Genomic DNA, 20,266 nt, shown 5'->3' with positions numbered 1-20,266 from the left:
ACTGAACTCATGCACAAAACTTTGCGATTCATGTATTGTCGGACTGTATATTTCTAATTCATCCAGTGTTCTCCTGAGTGTCATATTTTGTGTCACCAATCTCCCTTTTTACGCAAATGTGTTTCCTTTGCCAAGTGACAAGGAGTAGCCGGTGCCACCATAAAGGCGCCAACATCTCCTAATATTCATTCCAATTAAAAAAAAGGCTAGTGTGTTATGAATCGGGTGCAAGCTAAGGAATCTCAGTTGGTCGAAATTATCCGAAGTCTCCCATTACGGCGTACCTCAAAATCAGAATGTGGCTTTTGCACGTCAATCACCACAATAAGGACTCCGTCGGCGTAACTGGCTAGATGCGCACACGCATTCGTCGAGGACAAATGCATAGAAACCAAGAAATCCCTGACAAGTTCGCATTCTTCACAAGAAGCGATGTGTTAGCATTTGCCGACAGTAATCACATGAAGAGTAAGATTAAATTCCCGTTTACATCGGCAAGACAGAGAAGTGCACCGGCGAAACGGCCCCGATTGAGGCCAGCAATGTGCTCACCTGCCATTGCCATCTTTAGTCAAAGGGGCCGGAAACACGCATTGAACGGGATTTATCATGTTTTCTGCGGATTTGGCACGCAGCGGTATCTACGTCATTTTTTCAGGTTTAATAAAACGCTGGCTAACACGAACCGCCGTGTGTAACGGACGCACACTATCATGCGACAGACTATTGGTTCCCGTCTGCGTGCCGAAAAACAATAGGCTTACAATAAAAGTAGAATGCGCACTCACTGCAGCACCAAAACGCCCATGCGTGGCACGCAAGCATGGCACAAAGCTTCTAGATTGGCTATCAGCTCAAAACATTCACCTCGCAGTTGGTGCCGAACTCTCGTGAGCTGCAAACATCATTTTCCGGTTTATAGAACAGTGTTTGTGCAGAAACGGGGCTGCCCATCACAGCGGTGGCCATTGGGACAAGACGAACGTCTGCAAGCATGGTACTTCCACCTTGTCTTTCGAAGTGATCATGATTGCATGGCAAGCACTGCCACTGACTTGGCGACGCTACTCGCCGAGCTGTCCATTAGTTGCTGAGCGATTATTGAAAGTTGATCGCATTTGGCTGTCGCAGTCGTCGCTCAATCAGGTCGCGCTTCCTCTGCAGGTCGTCGGCGCGAAACACGCCCCAACTTTTGTTCAATGCGGTTCTGCCACCTGACTTGAGGAAACGAAAAATACAAAAAAGCTTGTCTTTGATGCAAGTCGCTGCGCAGGCAAATCGGAAATGTCAAAAGAAAACATTTGTTGCCGCGTGCAGTGGCTCTCAAAGAAGCAAGATAACAAAATAAATAGGACAAGGCATTATACAAGCAAGTGTTGAGGCGCAGCAGGACGACAGTCAATCCTTAGACGACTGTGTTTACCGCAGCTCAGAAGTTCGGCGTTGTCGTGGCAAGAAAGACAACAAAGCAGACCCTGGGTGACTGAAGCACACATCTATCCGAACACAACGTAGCCATGTAAGGAACAAAAGGGAGAGGGAGCTAGACAAAGCTGCCGAGACAACCTTGTCTTGGGTCTTCAGCAAACGTTATCTATACCAATGAGTTCGTACACCGAGTGCGTGTGTACGCATCGCTGGTGCTGTTCCCTTGACACTCGCCTCTCTCGACTTTTTCTCTTCTGTCCATCTCGTGTATCTGAACATTGGCGGCGGCATCATTCCCAATCGAGATGAAAGGGAAGCGTACACCTTATTTAGCTTCCGCGACGTTCTTCTCGCCAAATTTGATTTCCCAAAACAAGGCAACGACAACGGAGAAAATTCCGTGATAAGGAAAAAAGAATAGCCAATAATGCGGCAAATCAAAACAAAGCGAGCCGCATAACTTAAAGCAAAAATGCAATAACAATTTTCGACAGGAAAATTTAATTTTCTGTTTCCGCCAAGTTTTTGTGCTTCTGCGCTTGGGAACATGTCGTTGCGTAATATGGGAAGACTTTAGACGAGATCAGTTTGATCTCTTCAGTGAAGTACAAGAATGAGCTCGAAAGCGTGAATCGCATATGAATGCAGCAATGAATCGCAATATTAATCGCAGCAATTAGTAGAGTTATATGTGTCGCTATTTACACTCCTTCATTAAACGTCTTGAATATTTTTTAATTCGTCAAAACCCATCTAACGACGAATGTCAACGCTTGTGCGATTAGCATTGAGGCAATGTAGCGCCACACCGTGTTGTCAATTTCTTCACTTCTGTGTAGACGACTTTTCGTTGTTGTGGCACCAAAACATCGCTCCTTCAATTTTCTGTTGCCTACAGAATGAAATTCACACAAGAATAAAAATGGGTTCGAGTGCGTATGGCAGGCATTGTCAGATACTGACGGGAAGCTTACCACTATCATTGAAAAGAAAGGCGTCTAATCACTGCATTCTGCCGGTGCTAACATATTGGGCAGAAACTTGGAGGTTGACAAAGAAGCTCGGGAACAAGTAGAGGACCGCGCAAAGTGCGATGAAACGCAAAATGTTAGCCGTAACGTTGAGAGACAGGAAGAGAGTGGTGAGAATCAGAGAGCAAACGCGGATAGCCGATATTCTAATTGACATTAAGAGAAAAAAAAATGGAGCTGGGCAGGCCATGTAATGCGTAGGATGGATAAATGGTGGACCATTTATCCATCCTACGGAAGCGTAGTACAGGTCGGCAGAAAACTACGTGGGGTAATGAAATTAGGAAATTTGCAGGCGCAAGTTGGGATCAATCAGCGCCGGAAAGGGGTAATTGGAGACCGCAGGGAAGAGGCCTTCGCCCTGCAGTGGACATAAAAAGACGACGACGACGACGACGACGACGACGACGACGACGACGATGATGATGATGACATGTTCACTTCTAGGCAGCTTAACGTTCCTCGCTCAATGGACGCTCTGGTCCCATTCTGTTTTCTTCACTTCTTTCTCCACGCTCGCCTGCTTTTGATGCCGACTTTTTCACTTCTCTGTAACTGACTCCTTGAATTTAATTTTCTGTAGCCGACTACTTCACTTCTTGATTCTTGTTCTGCTTGTACCCACATACCAACCCTGGAGGATTGGTCAAGAATGCTCACATACCTTTCGTCACGTGCCCAGCTGCACATACCCAATGAACCAAGTTTTCTATTCTGGCACATACCCGGTGGCAGATGCCCAGTTGTCCATATCATCATCATCATCAGCCTGGTTACGCCCACTGCAGGGCAAAAACCTCTCCCATACTTCTCCAACAACCCCGGTCATGTACTAATTGTGGCCATGTCGTCCCTGCAAACTTATTAATCTCATCCGCCCACCTAACTTTGTGCCGCCCCCTGCTACGCTTCCCTTCCCTTAGAATCCAGTCCGTAACCCTTAATGACCATCGGTTATCTTCCCTCCTCATTACATGTCCTGCCCTGGCCCATTTCTTTTTCCTGATTTCAACTAAGATGTCATTAACTCCCGTTTGTTCTCTCACCCAATCTGCTCTTTTCTTATCCCTTAACGTTACACTCATCATTTTTCTTTCCATAGCTCGTTGCGTCGTCCTCAATTTAAGTAGAACCCTTTTCGTAAGCCTCCAGGTTTCTGCCCCGTAGGTGAGTACTGGTACGACACAGATGTTATACACTTTTCTCTTGAGGGATAATGGCAACCAGCTGTTCATGATCTGAGAATGCCTGTCAAACGTACTCCAGCTCATTCTTATTCTTGTGATTATTTCCGTCTCATGATCCGGATCCGCCATCACTACCTGCCCTAAGTAGATGTATTCAATTACCACTTCCAGTGCCTCGCTACCTATTGTAAATTGCTGTTCTCTTCCGAGACTGTTAAACATTACTTTAGTTTTCTGCAGATTAATTTTTATACCCACTCTTCTGCATTGCCTCTCCAGGTCAGTGAGCATGCATTGTAATTGGTCCCCTGTGTTACAAAGCAAGGCAATATCATCAGCGAATCACAAGTCTCTAAGGTATTCTCCATTAACTTTTATCCCCAATTCTTCCCAATCCAGGTCTCTGAATACCTCCTGTAAACACGCTGTGAATAGCATTGGAGAGATCGTATCTCCCTGCCTGACGCCTTTCTTTATTGGGATTTTGTGGCTTTCTTTATGGAGGACTACGGTGGCTCTGGGGCCGCTATAGATATCTTTCAGTATTTTATATACGGCTCGTCTACACCCCGATTCCGTAATGCCTCCATGACTGCTGAGGTTTCGACAGAATCAAACGCTTTCTCGTAATCAATGAAAGCTATATATAAGGGTTGGTTATATTCCACACATTTCTCTATCACCTGATTGATAATGTGAATATGGTCTATTATTGAGTAGCCTTTACGGAATCCTGCCTGGTCCTTTGGTGGACAGAAGTCTAAGGTGTTCCTGATTCTATTTGCGATTACCTTACTAAATAGTTTGTAGGCAGCTGACAGTAAGTTGATCGGTCTATAATTTTTCAAGTCTTTGGCGTCTCCTTCCTTATGAATTAGGATTATGTTAGCGTTCTTCCAAGATTCCGGTACGCTCGAGGTCATGAGGTATTGCGTATACAGGGTGGCCAGTTTCTCTAGAACAATCTGCCCACCATCCTTCAACAAATCTGCTGTTACCTGATCCTCTTCCTTCCCCCTTTGCATAGCTCCCAAGCTTTTCTTTACTTATTCCGGCGTTACCTGTGTGATTTCGAATTCCTCTAGATTATTCTCTCTTCCATTATCGTCATGGGTGCCACTGGTACTGTATAAATCTCTATAGAACTCCTCAGCCACTTGAACTATCTCATCCATATTAGCAATGATATTGCCGGCTTTGTCTCTTAACGCATACATCTGATTCTTGCCAATTCATAGTTTCTTCTTCACTGTTTTTAGGCTTCCTCCGTTCCTGAGAGCATGTTCAATTCTATCCATATTATACTTCCTTATGTCAGCTGTCTTACGCTTGTTGATTAACTTCGAAAGTTCTGCCAGTTCTATTCTAGCTGTAGGGTTAGAGGTTTTCATACATTGGCGTTTCTTGATCAGATCTTTAGTCTCCTGCGATAGCTTTTTGGTATCCTGTCTAAGGGAGTTACCACCGACTTCTATTGCACACTCCTTAATGATACCGACAAGATTGTCGTTCATTGCTTCAACACTAAGGTCCTCTTCCTCAGTTAAAGCCGAATACCTGTTCTGTAGCTTGAACTGGAATTCCTCTATTTTCCCTCTTACCGCTAACTCATTGATCGGCTTCTTATGTACCAGTTTCTTTTGTTCCCTCCTCAGGTCTAGGCTAATTCGAGTTCTTACCATGTGCATGACCCATGTGCGAGTCCATGTGCATTGACCCAAATTATGTATTCGGGCACGTACCCCGCGGCACACACTGGCGTGAAAGGGGTTAGATACCTACGGGCATACCGAAAAGTGCGTGAAGTTCCCAAAAAGTGCCAATTGCATGAACAATCGATATCTTCAGTAAATACATGAACTCTCATGCTCTCAGACACATCGTAATTCTGACAGCATGTAAGGAAGTTTGGTTATGAAATCCCAACTATATCAGTTCTTCGAAACAGTGTCAAGAATATTTGACAGTGCTTCCTTTTTACCAACAACGAGAGTACTCTCTTGCTAACGCGAGCTGATGATGAGTGCATAGCGCACATTTTGATTAGTTATATCTTACACTTATATGTTACGCTAGAACATTTCGTAAGACCAGATGCCCACCAACCTTGATGTCGGACATACAGTTAGCGAAGGCAGCTGGCCAATTGCAAACAGCACTTACGAACGAAAAGCTTAGTCAATTCGGCTCCAGCTTTTTTGTTCACTTAAAATTTCATGGGTTGTTTGCTGCTTCTTTTCGACCTCTGTCCGTAGTACCGAGCCTTCATCCTGCTATTTGTTTTGCAGCCGAACTGTTATTTCGACTAGGAGCGCTCGGAAACTTAAACACATGCGTAAGCGTAAACGAGAGACACGTAAACACAGATGGCCTAAGCGCAAACGCGCGCTAATCTGAAGAACCAAACGTTACAGCGTGCCGAAAATTCGGGGCAATGTGGGAAGTTGAAACCATGATACGCGGGCACAGTCACAGGCGAGATTGCGAATTAGACCTATGATGGGAAATCATGTCACTTTCAGTAATTTCAGCCCATTTCCAACCTGTGAGAAGCGCCACGAGGGAACTGGGTGTGTTGGGTGGATGGCTTGTACACACACGTTCGAGAACGTGCAGGCTAAAAATTGAAATCTGAAGAGCGAATGAGGGAGACAGAAAATATTGGCCAAATGGCCCTAATTGCGGCTCCATAAGGCTTGCCGGGAGCCCGAACGGTTACCGTATGAGCACGCACCGATGAGTGTACCGGCTTCCCATTTCTAGAGCTTGGATAAACATGCTGGTGAGATCTCATGATCTTGGAGAAATTAGCGGAGTCACGAAAAATCACCAAATTTCCGCGGAAGTCCCGGAAATGCCCTTTAGCGTTTTGAAAAGTGCCAGAGCGACAGCATCCGCGACGCTCCGTTGTCACGCATCTCTAAGGTTGTGCCAGATCGCGCTTGAGAACGGCGGTTTAGGCAGTATAAGAGTGGCGTAAAAAAAGTTCGCTAGACATTTGGTTGTGATTCCGCAAGCTCGGAGAATTCTGTCGTATTCGTCCTTGTCTGCCTCGGAAAAATAATTATTCTCAATGAAAAAAAAAAAAGAGAAGACGACCGATGGTGGGATTTGACCTATCGTTCGCCTAGCGCAATAGCCCGATACTCTACTGATTAGGCCAAGAACGCGTTTTGCTTTCACGGTATTTATTACAACTACAAAAACGTGCCTGCATAAGGTATACAGGTTGTTTCAGCCAACTTTAGACAGAGTTTAAGGAGGAGGACGATGAAAAGGAAGGAAGAAAAGGTAGGGAGGTCAACCACACGCATGTCAGGTTTGCTACCCTACACAGGGGAAGGGGTTTAAGGGAAGAAAAGTAAGGAGAGGGAGGGAAGAAGCTACTATCGGTGTGAGTACATGCGGATGTTCATAACTTCACGCCTATAATCGGTCACTGAGGCCAGTCTCTTTCATGAAATGTAGCAGTGCCCGCGTCGCTTTCTAATCCTGCGACGCATGAGGCCATGGTCCGAGAATCTTAGTCTCTGAAAAATACGAAAAAAAGTTTTAAAATATGCAAATGAAATGCCACGTAACTGGACAGAACAAACGTAATGTTGTTTGCCGTCGCTTGGATATACTCAAACAATTTTTTTTCATTCCGTCTAATTAGATAATTAGTCCTAATTATTAACTTCTGAAATATTATAGTTAGATTAAAAGTGTCAACGAGAGAATTGTAGGGCCACATGAAAAACTTCCGATACAGCTTTCTGTTCCTGAATACGGGCTACATAAAAGTGTTTTTCCGCGCGTGAAAGAAGCCCGCAAATGCGCGCGAAATTGCCACGCGACTTATTTCATCTTTAAGCTATCAATTTTTTTTTTCGTTTATTACGGAGCCTAAATAGAGAACAAATTCACGTAATTGCTGGTAAAAACACCGAACTGTTTCTTTGTGCGAGCGCAGCTACAGCCTGCAAGAAGTCTTGCAAGCCGCCTCAGTGTTGCGCGCTATGCATGAAATAGAGTACGGCGCGATCACACTTTGGTGCGGGCAGCACGTCGCATAGGATAACATAAATATGCTTGTAAAAGAGAAAGCGCATATGGCGCGCGCCAGTTTCCAATAGATCACAGATGCAAAAACGGAACCTGTGAATAAGTGTCAATCTCACCTCTGCATGCTCTTCGCGCGTCTCTCGTCGGATAGAAACAAGTTGCTTATAAAAGCGAGAGCGTGATAGTTTCCCCAAAGTTTCCTCCGTGGCAGCTATAGGGCATTGAGATGCTATGTGACACTGCGCCGCCTTCGCGATCGACCCACGGTCGCAGTGGAACAGGTTGCAACGTTTATTCGCCGGAGTGCAATAACTGCAGCGTCGCGCAATCGTCGACGCTATCATACTATCGTCATCGCCGTCGTTCCGCTGTCTTGCGTTGTCGTCACACCAACACTCGCGTTACGCACACAAGTGCTAGCCTTCACGGACATCTTACGCCATCTCGAAGCACTTTGCGGACCCCGAAAGATGCTAGATGGCCAGATGTGCCTGCAAGACGCTTCGCATAACATTTATTCTCACAGTGCGTCGCATCTGTGCGATGTCTCTTTTGCTCAGAAAGGCAGTCTGAAATTTTAATTCTGCTTAGTACTATCGCCGCTTTTCGGTTTAACCGAGGAGCCCATGTTTGCGTAAACGAAGTACGGCACGAACCAATTGCTTTTTCAAAGCGAGGTGTCGTTTTACCTGCCAGGTAAGGAAACCGCGCGAGTCGTAGGTGAAAAAAAAAATGGTCAAACAGACGGCGGGCAGAGGAAAGAGAGGCCGCACGTGCGAGAAAAATCCGCAGCCAGCCGAAGCCGCAACGCCCGCGGCGAAACTCGCTGGACGTTGGCCGCTACAGCGGCGCCTTGCTTCTTCCGTGGCCGGCGCAAGAAGGAAGGCGCCAGGCGCGGCAAAAGAGAGAGAGAGAAAGCGGCGAATCAGCGTTGTTGCTTGCTCTACGGACTCAAATAGAGCAAAACGCGAGCCCGCACCCCTTTGCGACGCGAGAAAAGGGAGGCGGGCTAATGGATAAACGTGTCAACGACTGCGCGCCGCACACTGTCACGCATATACACCGCGCGGGTCGCACGTGACGCGCTGTCTCGCGGAGGAAGCGACTGCCCAGTCAGCGAACGTGACGCGAGTTTGCGTTAACGAGCGACTGCAGCGTGCGGGCGCGAAAAGTAAAGCGGGCGCCAAAAACGAAAAGGCGAGACGGGGGGGGACTCGGAATTAAAGAGCCCTTGAGCAAAGCAAAAGCCAGCCACGCACACACCCGGGCGCGCCAAGAGCTCCGCGCAGTAGCGGCGGGAAAGCCATAACGCGGCGTTTTGCGGCTGCAGTCCTTGATACACCGCTCCCATTAGGGGCAGCACGTGCCCGGCTGGCGGACTCATTTGAGCAGCACCTAATTTATCGGTGAGCTTAGGCCCGCTGGCTCTCTGGCCGCGACACGCAAACTGTGCACGCCAGCCGGGCGCGGTGGCCGCGGTGGTGTACGCATTCGGTCGCCCTGCTGGGGGGGCGTCCCGTTCGTCATCACGCAATTCTCTATTTATGCGCTTTGTTACCACGTGAAGTGGTCGCTGCGACTTTTACTTCCATCGTCCGCTGTGTAATAAACGCAGACAACGGGCGGACTTTTTTTTTCTTTTCGCTTCTGTCCCTACCACGGGTAGTGCCAGCCGTGAACAGCGCGCAGCGAGTGTCACGGTACATGACGACCCGCTTGCGCATGCACAAACACTCACACCCGGTAGAAGCAAGTAAGAGCAATGGTATGTGAGTAACGCTGCAGCCGTATCCTAAATAACATTCTTCCGTAGGAAAACAGCGAACGATCAGCCCTGTGGCTCTCGCCATCAAAGCGAGCAGTAAAATTAGTTCGACAAGAGAATAAGCAGTTGGAAGTTTTCACACAGATCATGATTAAATGCAGCTGGGTAAATTACCTTTCTCTTTCTGTCTGCTTCCTTACTTTTATTACAACGACATGGAATTGAGCAGCTGCGTCTTTCATGTCTTCTCTCGAAAAGGGTACCAAATTTTCCGTTGTTCGTAAGTTTGAGTAACGAAATTCTCGTCTTTTAAGCATGTTAGCACGTTTTCATATAGGCAGCACATTATATCAACAGAAAATAGCTGGTGTTTTCTTTTCCGGACGTTCTTTTCGAAGAAAATACTGCCGCCGCTTGCTTGTGTCTGCGATGACACGTACCCCTGTTTTTTCTATCGAAAAAATGCATGAAGATACGAGAGTAAGGTTATACGTAGAGTTAACTACGACTAGTACTATATTCTAATTCTTCCCACAGTGAATGTATTAGTGCTCATGTATTCTACCCCCAACAAACTATACGTAACAATGCGTGATCAAATTTTGAAGCCGAAATCTTTGTGTCTCGCCAACGAGGCATAGTTGAGAGAAAGTCTATTTCCGTTCTATCGTGCCACCAACAGCACGCTAAGCAAAAAAAAAACTAAACGAGAATACGGCATCAGCTGTTACACGCGTTGATAAGCAGACTGCATGACTGTCATTTTGTTGGTACGCATGAAACGTGATACACGTGTATAACTTCCGTAACTTCCGCCGTGTATTTCGTACCATACCTGCCTTTAGGCGCGAACTCCGGAAATTTTCCATTGGCATATGTTTCCATTGGCATATGTTTCTTCGTGAATATGGAAACTGCGAAGCAAGGCTGCCTTACCGCTATGCCCTCTCCCCGCCTTTTCCGCCGCCGCTGCTGCTGACTAACGCGCGCTGGTTGTTTTATACCGGCTACGGTAGGGCGCAAAACGACCGTCCATGTACGCACTCGGCCGCCGATCGACTCGCACTGCAGAGGCGCGTAATTCCATTACTGGGCGCCGATAAAGGACGGCGTGGTGGACCGACACCTACATCTGTACCAAGTCCGTAAGCGCCGGGCCCAATCATTGCCCCGCGGCGCGATTATAACGTCCGGTCCACTAAGGAACGCGGTTATCGGGAGCCAGACGTTTTCCAGACGACCCACTGAATCAGGCTCTTATCTCCGCTGCGCGAGAGAAGTCTTTGCGAACGGACCTCGTGTTTCTCCTTAGAGGGCTGGGAACGGGCCGAGGGGCGTCTCCGGCCGGGAGGTCGGCGGTCGCGCGCACGAAGCAAAGAAGCAGCGGCGAGACCCGTAGTACTACATCAAATAGCGCATCGTATACCCTGTGTGGCCTGTGTTTTGCTTCCTTCTGTTACAGTTTCACTAAATCTGGAAGCGGTCCTCTGGAGGCGGGCCTTAACTTAAAGTTCGCGCAGAAATTAAATGTAGCGAAGTTCTTAAACGGGCAGGTTGGTTGACGCGCATCAAACCACCGGGGAGAAGCACGGCGCGGATATTCCCGCTTCGTGATCATGTCCCACGATCTCAAGTGCACTATGTACAGTAAGAAACAGTTCTGGCAAAGGCATACGTACACGAAACATTTTGTCGTGTTAATTATTTAGCCTAATATTATCTGACTATCTTAAGGTCGCAAAATGTTCAGGAGGAAGTGGGTTCTAGCAGAGGAGGAATAAACTTTTCTTCTTGAAACAGTATCCCAAGGTAAGCCCCTGATCTACTCTCGGTGGGAGGTCTCATTCCAGGAACCCTCTGGCCTTCGCTGCCTCCTTGGGTCTGGTGACGAGGCGTCGTTGTTGTTCCCGGTCCTCGGAGACGAGTTTGGCCTCCCACGTTTCTATGAGGTCTTCGCTTTCTTGTCTGGCGTTACAACAGTCTCTCGGTGAAGGCAATGCGTCTATGTTTAGATGCCATGGACATTCGAGGATCAGGTGCGCTAAGGTGTCCGGTACGCCGCACATTAGGCAGTGGTATCCTTGTAGCGTTGGGTATAGTCTATGCTTGAGGATTCCGTGGGTGTAAGTATTACTTTGTAGTCTTCTGAGTGTAGTGCTTTCTTTGTTGAGCCTTGGGTGAGGTGGTGGGCACACCCTGCGTCCCAGCCTGTGATGTTGAAGGATCCCTGAGCAGGTAAATTTATCAGCCCTTCCACTCTGTGAAGAAGGACTAGCTGCAAGGCTGTAGTCCGTTTTACCTCCATCGACGCATCTATGTATAAGAGGAATTATTATTATTCAGGCGAAGTTTGTATTGCCTCACTCGTGTCGGCGTCAGTGTTGGTGTTGCCGTACGTGAAAACTCAAGCCGCGCAAAAATAAAGATTGCTTGTCGCGCTGTGGATTCGAACCACCGAGCTCCGCTAACCGATTCAGCCACTGTCGATTCATCATGCGAACCCTTAAAAGCGGGGCTTTATATGCATGAAGTAGACGCAACGCGAAGAGCGAACCAATCACAGGCATCCCCTCCCTACAGAGGAGGAGGAAGGGGAAGGCTGTGACGCGTGTTACCTCGCCTCGCGCACCCCTTTTCCCGCCAGTTGAGGCCCGGCAGCCAGATGGGGAGGCGACGTTTGGTTCGTTCTGCCGAAGACAAGGCTGCGTTGAAGGAACGGCAGCGCGAGCCGGCCGCGCGTCGTGCGTTAGACCGAAGAATAGGCGGCGTTTGACGAACGCCGCCGGAAACTCGCTCGAGAAAGGACTCGTCATCGATATGCCGACCTCGCCGTGAAGGAGCACGAAGCCGAGGCGTTACGACAACGAAGAGCCGCGGATATCGAGCTTCGCTTGCGCCCCTCTACACACTAGTGGAACGGTGGTCAATTTATTATTATTATTATTATTATTATTATTATTATTATTATTATTATTATTATTATTATTATTATTATTATTATTATTATTATTCACAAAGCCCACTGGTGGTAACAGTACGTATAGGACGCAGGTGGCCGTTAAACCGAGCCTCGACGCGAGCGACGATATGCGTTGACCGGGGCGCAGTCCAAAGTAGTGCCCGAAAAAAAAAAATACGTTTGTTTGTAATTTGCGATAGAGCATATTTCTTAGTTAATTAGCTGAATGAAGCTGGGAAGGAATATAGAGCTTTATTCCAGGGAACAAACATGGGGCTGTCCGTTTCCCTCCCGTAGAAGCCGGTGTATTGAAAGCAGACTGGAATTCCACAATATTTACAACTTCGCTGTGAACTAGGTAGTTAAGAAAAGTGGATGAAACTTGGCGTAATGTTAGAGTCGTCTTAGTGGCTAATCGTCATATAATTTGTTTCGGGATAATTTCTAGAAACCAAGAGTTACGGTCGTTTTCTGTAAGCATACTCTCTCCGTAGACGGCCATGTATTGACAGCAGACGCGAATTCTGTAACGTTTACAACTTCACTGTGAACAAACTAATTAAGACAAGTAAATGAAACTCAGCGTAATGATATAATCGCCTTAGCGGCCGATTCCAGCATATTTTTTTCCAAGATACCTAGATTAGGTTGAGAGCTCCAGAGCATTCGCGAGAAACTGGAGACGAAAAATGTTTTCGTGCCAACGCGACGCGTATAGACGAACGGACATCGACCACAGCCATAGGGTAGCTATACCTGGTGTTCAAAATGAAGATTTATAGTTTTCTTAAAATTAGGCACTGGGAGGCACGCGAATACTACCTGTGCTAATAAGTGATGTGGCCAGGGGGACACAAAGTGAGGTGATAATTATCGCTGTTACCTACCCAATTAACTAAAATTGAATAATTAACTTTTTGTTGACTGCATGCCGTAAGTGGGTGTGTTCGTATTGAAAAGAGGCCGTCGTGTTTCTACACAGTATCAGTTGGAAGAATTCTTCTAGTATGTCTGTGCTCCGAGATAGACTCCACGTTTTAATTGTCGTTCACATGGTTACACGTGCAAGAGCGTGAGGATAGGTGCAAAGCTCTTCCCTAATGTAACGCGGCTGTCACGTGAGGCGTTTAGTCCGACAACAGGGCGGAGGAATAGGCAAAGATAACTGTTCCCATTCCCCTCTCGGCTGGCGAAATCAAGATATGAAGGCGCAGTGTGGCGTGCAGTTGTTGCTCTTGATTTCAATAAAACTTACAATACTCAGAAATCAGCGATCCCTTTATTTGCGTAGCCCAAGCAAGGACAACTCCCGCTCGTCTGGTCACCATTATGAAAGCGCACTGCCCTGTGGCTTCTCCGCTCGCGCCATTCTCTTGGCTTCGCCGCTGCCGCCATGGTTACAGTCTGCGCGGTCGCGTGTTACGACAGCGGTTCTAGGTTCGTCGATCTTTTATATCGCCAGCCGAGAGGGGAAGGGGGACAGTTATCATCTTTACCAATGCCTCCGCCCCGTTGCCAGACTAAACGCCGCACGCAACAGCCGCGCCACATCAGGGAGGAATTTTGCTCCGATTATCACTCTCTTGCATCCGCAATCATGCGAACGACAATTAAAATTTGGAGTCGGATATCTCGGAGCACAGACACGCTAGAAGAATTCTTCCAACTGATACTGCGTAGGAACACGACTGCCTCTAACTTTTCAATAAACATACCCACTTACTGCAGTCAACAAAAAGTTAATTATTCAATTTTATTTAACTGGGCTGCTGACAGCGATAATTATCATCTCACTTTGTGTCTCCCTGGCCACGTAACTTATTTGCACAGGTGGTCTTCGAGTGCCTCCCAGTGCCTAAATTTAAGAAAGCCATAAGGCATAATTTTGAACAGCCATGTATATAGCTTCGCTGTAAAGATTCACCGACGATTATGATACTCCCTAATACGAAATTTGAGCGCAGCTCTATAAGTGTTTTCATTTCGCTATACATTGAGGCAAAGAATTTGAGAGAGACATGTAGCAAAGTTGGCAATCGTCGAAAATCTGCGAGTCAAGTGCGTAGGCTTTTATACGAGTACATGACTCGTCGAAGGTTCCAGTGTAATCGCTGGTGCCGCGTGACTTCCAGGAAGCACTACACGCGTCGCGCATACAACCAGATTACAAAACAATCGCAAACCATGATAATCGAAACAAGTGCGAACAAGACCAAACCCAACAAACGCGAGTGAGAGCTGACGCCGGCGGACGGTAGTACAAAAGGAGCGGTTCGGCTGAGACCAGATGTACTCATCGAGCGGTCGGGCGGTTCCGCATGACACCAGTTTACCGAGCGCACGTCACTGAAGAGGCTGCTCCCATTGGTCTCCGACGTTTGCGGCTCGCATATTTCATTTGCCGCTCCGCGTTCCCTCTTTCATCTTTCGCTATGCTCGTTCGCTCGGTTACGGCCCCGACGCCCGCCGCAGGAACGGGCGCCTAAAAGGTGCGCTCTAAAACACCCAGGTCTTTATGTTATACACTTGAGCCACTGTAAAGCTTTAGCATTGTAGCCTGCCTATTAGTCCATGGGCGGACAAGTATCAAATAGGGAGATTCGAGCTTTTACGATTGTCTGACGATCTGTATATCAAGCTACTTGTGTACAATTTTACCATCATGCCATCGCCACTCCGTGCTCCGCGTCAACCCCCTCCTCCCCCCAGGCGCTGGCATTGCACAATCCTATAGAGCTTTTGCATAAAGCAAAAGAGCCCGACTGCACGCAATGCAGCGCTGCGTTCCCCGCCACGATCGTGAAGGATAGACGTGCGTGCAAGCGGAAGACACGCGAAGAACCTGTTCGTGGGCGGCGCGGGCTCAGTAACAGGTGTCACTGAGTTTGCTGCGGTGTTTTGACATGCAGAGTGTGCTTGCTGCTTAACATGACCCTGGAAACGCGAATCTGGTTCCTCGCAAAGGGGATGGGGGGAAGATTTCTGCATATACTTCCGCACCTGTTTAAAAACGCGTCGCTGAACCCCACAAAGCGAAAGCAGCGACTGGCAAATTATCCTTCGTCGAGTTTCACATCGATCACAAATTCCATCAGAGTAAAATATACTTAAAAGAGATCAGCAAATTAAGAAGCGCGGCATGTGGCGATAATTTTTTGTGTGCTCATTTAACGATTCCAGGCGATCACATAGAGCAGTCGAAGGGGCCAAGTGTGACCGAGCAAGTACTACTGTACTAAATGATCTCCAAGTTGTTGCAGCAACCGCTGCCCGGTATCTCGTCATCGGCTCAAGAAATGACTGCTACCGCCTTCATAGTGATCACTACGACGGTGTGTAGCTCGTGAGTGCAAAGAAAGTGTAACCACAGCACGTGACCTCTACACATTACACATACGAGTAACTAGTTAAACAAAGTTGCGGCACTTAACTGGTAGAATTATTGCGAAATGCGGCGAATGGCCGCACGGGCGCGCAGCGGCCGACTTCTAAGGTGATGTCTGTGCATCGAGCGCCGTATTGAATGTTGCGCACTTGTCATGTATACGTTATGGCGGGAACTGTCCACGTAGCTACAGTGCGTGTATAACTGCACGCAGCAGTAGGTCGGCATATCGAAGTGCGGTGAAGGAACACTAAGTACAGCACAAAGCGTACAAGCGTGCGGCAGGCAACCGGCTGCTGGAGAGTTTACCACTCACAATGGTGGCGGCAGACCAGCGTTGTTTCATTTTTGGAACAGCGCGATAACATGGCACGTCAGCACGTAAAAAAAAAAAGAAGGCAAGACAGCGCTGACTGTCAAATGAATTTCTATTGGAGAGAGAAGACTCTACCGTGTGTTTCACTAAAGGCGTTAGAAGTTCCTTAAATATAAGCAAGTTGAGACAATTAAATTGTGTTCGCTAGATTGTCTTTACGACAGAGTCATACATTCGCAAATGATTCGACGTAGTGATTAGATAATTATGCAAGTTAGACTAACTTTTTAACCAAAAGAGACATGCGATTGATCCCTATGGGAGACTTGAAGAGCGCCATCCGAGGAGCTCGCAAGCGTTTCAAGAAATGTGAGAAGTTGACGCTGTTATTTTTCTACAACGTGATGAATTCCTGCCATTTTCACACAAAAAAGCGAAACTGAACTGCCGAGGAACGCGATTGTGACGTGCATAGTAGACGCACATGAGTTAGTTGATTTACTGTGCGTCACGGGTGGGCTAACATGAAGCGAGCGTTATCAAGCCGCGATCTCGGTCGCTTTACGGTCGCCCGGTGGTTACACGCAAGGAGTCACGTCACTCATCGGCGTCTACTATGGACGTCACAGATGCGCTCTTCTCCTGTTCAGTTTCGCTTCAGTACAAAAAGTGCAAGATGTATCTTTGCATTGAGGAAAACGGACCAGCAAACTGCTTCAATAGATACCACAAGGAGCTATACGCTGCACAAATTAACGCTGCACATTATCGGTGCTCTCTAGCCACGGAGAAAATGGTACCAGTGATCGACAGCGCCCACTCCACGCCCCACTTTTTATTGCAATTAGCATTGTTTGCCTACTTCAAGATCTATCTATCTATCTATCTATCTATCTATCTATCTATCTATCTATCTATCTATCTATCTATCTATCTATCTATCTATCCATCTATCCATCTATCTATCCATCTATCCATCTATCCATCCATCTATCCATCTATCCATCTATCCATCTATCTATCTATCTATCTATCTATCTATCTATCTGTCTATCACTGTATAACTGTCCATTGTATATGTGTGTTTTCATACCAACCATTCGAATAATAGTCCGTGCGCGTTCAGCTAGCAATGAAACAAAATTAAATGTTTATTTCTCTCAAGCAGCCAGCAAAAGGGGAAGTAGGGCAAAAATCTTCTTTGGTGCAGCTTGAAGACCGCCCGTCGCCCATTGATCGCCTGACAGTATGTTCACAATAACCGAGAACTCTATCTAACTTCGTAGGCTCGCGTGCTAATAGGTTCAACAGAACCGGGCCAGGCCGGACCGGGTACAGGTCAAGTTTAATATCACAAGGTCGGGCGGGTCAACGCATGGTACATTCGGGCTCGGGCCGGGCTAGGGCCTGAAAAACCGGCCCGTGCAGTGCTCTAGTCAACCCTTCAATATATGCTTCCACTGCGAGGAGCATGGAATTGACACGTGTACTTCTTTATCTTTATCGGGTGACCACTTCTCACCGCCTAACAAATGTTATCGGACAGCGCAGGACGCGCCTGCATGTAAAAGTAGTTTCTGGAATGTTATCGATGGTTCCGTCCGCTGTCTTTCACCGCAAATTGTGTAATCGGATTGCATGTGTGCGCGACGCGAATAATGTAGAACTTTGTGGAAGACACGCGCGTCCCAGCGGTTACTCTGGAACATTCGACGACTTATCTATAAAAGCCGACGCGCTTGACCCGCTGATCAGATTTTCGACGATCGCCGACTGTGTTCGCCGCTATCGTGGGGCTTTAAGTGTAGCCTGTCTTTGTGGGCACAGGTTCGCCCAATAAAAGCTAGTTTTGTCTTTCACAGTATTGCTACTGTGTTCTTTAACGTCACTACCACGTGACATAATTCGAAGGGCAATATGCAATGCTATAAAAAATCCAAAGCGCCAGCAATGTTCTACTAATCACGAAACCAAATTCACCACATGGACTTCAGATGTCTACGAAATACCTTTAAGGTGTGGTAACGTACACATCGGTCACGCTGGGCAATGTTTCAATGGCAGAGCAAGACAACGTAAAAACAATGTAAAAAAACAGGCTAGCCGCTCAATCTAATAAACCCACATGCACCCCACTATTCAAAAGCACCAGGTTCCTTAAACCTGTGAAAACCAATAAAGAAAGAGAAATTATAGAGACAACTTGCATAGTTAAAGGAGAAGTGCGTTAACACCTGCACTGCCCCTGTGTGCATGCCTGTCCATCCTGATGGTTGATGCGTTCTCGATATTTTATAAAGGGCTAGTGCTTCTCGAATAAACTTCAGTTGGCAGTCAGCGCTCGGACTTTCGTGGATGTTTTCGTGTTCATGACCTCGCCTCTTCGCGTTGCTTCAAATTATATTCGAGGCGAACCACAGCGGCCAAATCAAGTTGTTGCTACTAAAAACGCACGGTTACATCTTGCACGAGTCCACGGTGATTTCGAACGCGCGCCATGTTTTTTCGCACATTGTCGAGTATTCATAAGGTACGATAACCGGAGGTAAGAGATGTGTACTGAAAAAAAAATGGTGCCCGTTAATATGGCAGTACATGTGAAACAAAAACGACCGTCTTGTGAAACATATCAGCGCGTTTTGCTTTTATGTTGGTCATCAAATGGACAGAATAAGCTATCTGGATGAATGGCATGTACAACGGTGAAAAATTATTTTGTAATTTGCTTTATTCGAATATAAATAGCGTCGGAATCATGAAAAATTTTGGGTAATGGCGTATTTTATTTAGAAGACAAACCTTGTTTGTATCAGAGCGTGCGATGTGGCTGTGGACCACCTAACTTTAAGAAAAAATAATTAAATTATGTAGTTTTCTACGTGCGAAAACCCGATCTCGTTATGAGGCACGCCGTATGTGAGGGACTCCGAATTAATTTTGACCACCTGGGGTTCTTTAACGTGCACCTCAATCTAAGCACACGGGTGTGTTCGCATTTCGCCCCATCGAAATCCAGCCGCCGTGGCCAGGGAAGCCGCCTAACATGTGAACAGCTAAAGTGACGATTTATTTATTTATTTATTTATTTATTTATTTATTTATTTATTTATTTATTTGTTTATTTATTTATTTATTTATTTATTTATGTATTTTAGTTAAACCCAGGGCCCAGAACCATTAAAAAGGGGAGTGGCTACAGTGTGAGTAAAGATATACCAAGGTTGAAGACTGGGCGTGTTGGTATAGCATATTAGAGGTTGGATGGCGCAACATTTTGACGAGACACACAGAAGAGATACACAGTAGCGCTCTGTGGTGCGTGTTTCTCTTCTGTGTGTCTCGTCAACATGTTGCACAATCCAACCTCTAAAAATATAAAATACAGAACAAATAAATATAAAATAAATTTGTACCATAGTTCGATTAAGAGTACTTCCCCAAAATTTCTGCTAATACAACGTTACCTAATGCACCACGAAAGTGTTGGATGATACGAATTGTTACAATATGGGCTGTAAGGTGGTTAATCTTGCGATGTGCGAGGCAAAAATGACTTAAAAGATGACTTAGTATTAAATGCGTCAATGTCTACCTTTAAACATGATTAACGCGTGGTGAAATGTAGTGCGGTGAATGAATGAGGTCACTTTGTAGTGCTGGAAGAAAAAACGACTTATTAAACATGGTTAAACGTGCGATTTTACGCCAAATTGATAGATTAGATATCTTGAGGCTTGATTTCATTTGGGTTGTACTTTCTGTACGCGAATAATTAGAGATAATGAAACGCACGATGTTACTCTGAAAAAGTTCAAGAGGTTAAGTTATGCCCAGGGGTCACCGAATGAAGCAGCATAATCAGGTTTTGACCGTACTAAGGTTTTATAAAATAGAGAGAGAGAGGAAAATGATAAATTGAAAACAGGGAAGTTAATCAGAATTGAGCCCGGTTGGCTACTCTGCACAGGAGGAAGGGAAAAGGGGAAGGAAAGGTTGAGAAAAATAGGAAGACTGCTCTGGATATCCCCCAACGCACGTTTGACTGAAGGAAGCGCACTGAAAACGTTACGGTGTAAGCAACTTAACATGCGGCTAGCGTTATTTTGTTATCATATCATAGCGATATCAATATGCAGTGACCACGTTAG

Source organism: Dermacentor variabilis, chromosome 1, assembly GCF_050947875.1.
Source record: "Dermacentor variabilis isolate Ectoservices chromosome 1, ASM5094787v1, whole genome shotgun sequence".
NCBI classification, from domain to species: Eukaryota; Metazoa; Arthropoda; class Arachnida; order Ixodida; family Ixodidae; genus Dermacentor; species Dermacentor variabilis.
This window is presented reverse-complemented; position numbering follows the sequence as displayed.